Source organism: Sinocyclocheilus grahami, unplaced genomic scaffold, assembly GCF_001515645.1.
Source record: "Sinocyclocheilus grahami isolate Dianchi unplaced genomic scaffold, SAMN03320097.WGS_v1.1 scaffold2604.1, whole genome shotgun sequence".
Taxonomy (NCBI): Eukaryota; Metazoa; Chordata; class Actinopteri; order Cypriniformes; family Cyprinidae; genus Sinocyclocheilus; species Sinocyclocheilus grahami.
In genome coordinates this window covers 2,296-6,070 of record NW_015507783.1, presented here as the reverse complement: position 1 = coordinate 6,070, position 3,775 = coordinate 2,296, and the positions used below count along the sequence as shown (strand labels likewise).

The 3,775-nt window shown below is 38.6% G+C and overlaps 1 pseudogene; it reads right to left on the bottom strand.

Annotated features, from left to right (window-relative positions):
- LOC107575385 (zinc finger protein 729-like) overlaps positions 1-1,232 on the bottom strand; it is a 16,290-nt pseudogene extending 15,058 nt beyond the window's left edge.
- Positions 1,233-3,775: the final 2,543 nt, after the last annotated feature.

The window sequence follows — 3,775 nt, the reverse complement described above, 5'->3', positions numbered from 1 at the left end:
AAAATAATGTGTTTTTTTAACATTAAAGCATATCAACATATTCTGCTATACACAATACCAAAATACCAAATCATATACCAAATACACAAAATAATGATTAAAATAGCATCATATGACCCCTTTAAAACAAGGAAAAGTGCACTTTTAGATAAAGAAGGCAATAATGCAGGGGTGGGGAACGTTGATCTGGAGGGCCTGCAGAGTTTAGCTCCAACCCTAATCAAACACACCTGGACTAGCTAATCAAGGTCTCCAGGATGCAGTTAGGTTTTTTTTTTTTTAGGGTATTTCAGGGTTGGAACTAAATTCTGCAGGAGAGTGGCCCTCCAGGACCAATGTTCCCCACCCCTGCAATAATAGATGACACTCGTGGAGGTAGGAAAACAAAGTTATCTTTATTGAGTTTAAACGTGAATATGTCTATGAAAGATTGTATTATTGTACTGTGATAAAAGAGAATGACAATGTTGAAAAAGCATTTTCAGAAACAATGTTTGAATTTGAAATCAAAATAATAGATAGTAAAGTTTGTGGTAAACAGCCGCAGATCAGGAGCGGACTGCAAACGCGTCCTGTGCGAAAGCAAAATGAGTCCGTGCTGCTTCTGCACCAGATACACATACTGCAGACGGAGTAGTAACCTGGCGTAACAAATCTATTTCAACACCTGAGGCACCGCTACAAAGAGCTCTATGAGCAATGCATGGCAAAAAATCCCTGGACAAGTAAGCTACGAGCTAGGTAGCAAGGAATTTTTTTGGCAAAAGGGTTTAACCTTGAAATTATATGACACCAAACAATGATTTTCTATAAATGAAACATGAATTTTATTGGCTATTCTAGATTAAATTAAAACTATGCTAAAACACACATACACACAAACATACAGTTTCAGAGGATGAAAGTTGACGGAGTTCTGAGGAAGCCCAAAGTTTTAGCAAGATATTCGCTACAGTTCTCTTACTGACATCCTGAGAAAATCACAAGCAGAGATTTGGCTTATGCTTACTGCTTAAAATTTAGCTCGACACCAGTTCAGCAGAGATAAGATTTTGTTAGTTTACTTGCGTTCTGCTTGGGTTGACAGCTGAAAGCGGAGTCGCTCCTCGTGGCTACTGGATGGCTGCTGGAGGGAAATTTCTTCGCTGCTTGGCTGTTGCGGTGACGTCGGAATGACGTTTGAATGACGTCCTTTGGGAAAGCCCTCGTTGGGTTGGTTGCCGGTGTAGGATCTATGTCTCACAGCAGACCCACCTACAGCATGGAGACACGCACATCAAACCCTCACATTCCATTGGGACTAATCGAAGGATTCCCAGACAACAGATGCAGTTGTAAAACTCATGCAGGGTCAGAGAAGGTGAAGCATTTCCTGGACTGTTTGGCTATCTCTCAAGAAATGCCAAAGAAGACAGTACTTTCACAGTGCTTAAAAGCGTTTTACGGGCTTGCAAAGAGCAGATAGGGATACCCCTGACCCTTTGAATTATAAATTGCTAAAACCCGATCAACAAAAGAGACAATTTTATAGCTCCCTGTCCCGCAGGAGACTCTCCAGCAGACGCTCAGGTCTGACCTGAGAGTGACCGAAGGACCCTTCCCTTTTCCCCCACATTCCAAAGGAAAGAGACAAGATTTCGTTTGACCATCGTTGCTAATCATTGAAAGTATAAAATGATCAGAGCATAGAATCACAAATAGTAGGTGGTATGTTGTATATATATGCTTGTAATCTAGAATAGCCAATAAATTTAATGTTTCATTTATAAATACTCAATTGTCTGATGTCATATAATCTCGGGTCAACTCTATTGCCAAAAAGATCCTTGCTTGCTACCTTAGCTCGTAGCTTACTCATAATAATTACCTCTCTTTCAAGAGCTGACAAATTATCATAAGTGTGTTATCCGTGGCCAGGAAAACACATATTTAATTTGTTAAAATATACTGAGAATCACCGGCTCGCTGGACGACCCTTGATTTAAAAGAATAAACTATTTAAAGTCAAAGTCAGTTTTGATCAGGTGGACCTCGAATTCTCAGATCGAGTTCTTTTAAAACCTGAGCTAGAAATAAACCTGAATGAATTAATAATGATTAATTCCCTTACAACTGAGTAAAATTATTACATATGGTGGAGAAAAAAGCTGGCAAGATTGACTGAAAAATTAAGGATACCAAGATAATATTATGAATTTTGTCTATTTTTATCCGGAAAAATAGATAAAAGACAAAAGAAACGGAATTTGTTGTGTTATTTGGTTATGTATTTTAGCACGGAAGAGCGTGTTGTTTGAATATAAAACTCGAGTTGTTCTTTACAGAATTGAACTGCAGAAAAACGTTTTTGTTTGTCCAACGAGACAAAATAAGTCGCGTCAGAGCGCACTAGAAAGAAATGGGCGTTTTTCCCTGTTTACTTTCTTTAAAAGGCCTTCAGAGTATGATTTGTATAGTGCGTGTTCCACTTCCAAATGCAGCTCTGCTATTGTCTCCCGGTCTGAGGAAATCAGAGTAGCTAGCTGACAATCCTCTAGACATTTAATTCACTAGAAACTAGTGGACTTGAAATGCGGTGCTCAGGAAGAGTGTCCGGACGATATTCACTTCGGGAGAATTATGAAACTTGATCAAGTGAAAGGTGGTTAAATCCACGTGTGTTTTGTCTGTAATAAGACATTGGCTGATATCCACCGAAGATATCGTTGACAATTATTGTATTAATTGCAATAAATCTGTACGTTAATTCACCTCACTCTGACGAGTTGAGTGCTAGATAGGAATATAAATGTTTTTTTTTGTGGTGGTGTAAAGTGCAAGACGCGGCGATGTCTCACTGACAACCACAGCTAGGAAGTTCATGCTGTGGACGTTGCCATAGTAACAAGTCGTAAACCGGATGTCGAAGGAAACCGTTTCCGGAGGGAACTTCCAGCACCATATTGAGCTGTTTGTAAACAGATAGCCAAGCCAAGCTAGTAGCATTGAAGGCTAGTGGTTAGCACGTAGCATTTGTGTGGTCTCACATGCAGAAAATGTGTCGCAGTGTTTGAAGGGACTCGATCAGTTACACCTGATTTCTTTCGCTATTTCACACTGATCTCATCCTACCTTTCTCATCTCTCTCTCTCCTCTTCTCCTCCCATTGAAAAGAACAGACAGATGAAAACTGTATAAACCTTATTGCAACGTGATTTTAACCAAAAACGTCAGATGAGCGATCTCACAAGTACTTATAATCACGTTGGTTAAAAAGGTTGGCTTCTCCCCTTTAGCATGGTACTATCCTCAGTAAACTGCTACCGTTGTGGTGTTATTAACAATTAATCCTGGCCAGCCTAGGCCGTTTTACTTTAATGCTACGTTGTGTTTGATTCAGCTATAACGGCCCTTATAATCTTATGGACATCGGTAAATATCAATTTGCTATACGTAAGGATTTGAAAGTGTGAAGTACATTTAATAATTAATTACAAATTTGGAATTTACATTCCATTTCCTAAATTAATTACAGATTTGGAATTTACATTTCAGTGCATAAATTAATTTCATGTCATAAAGTAATTTCAGTTCCTGCTTCCACATGGCAACAGTGTTTACTGATGAAATTTGATTGTAGGCGCTTTTAGGGTTTAAAGACAACGACAGTAGAAGTTTAAGCTTTAAGGATAACAAGTTACTAATACTGACTTCACAGTTAATTACGTATTTGGAATTTTAATTCCATTTAAATAATTAATTACGGGCCCTGTTTCCATATTGCCACGATATTTGC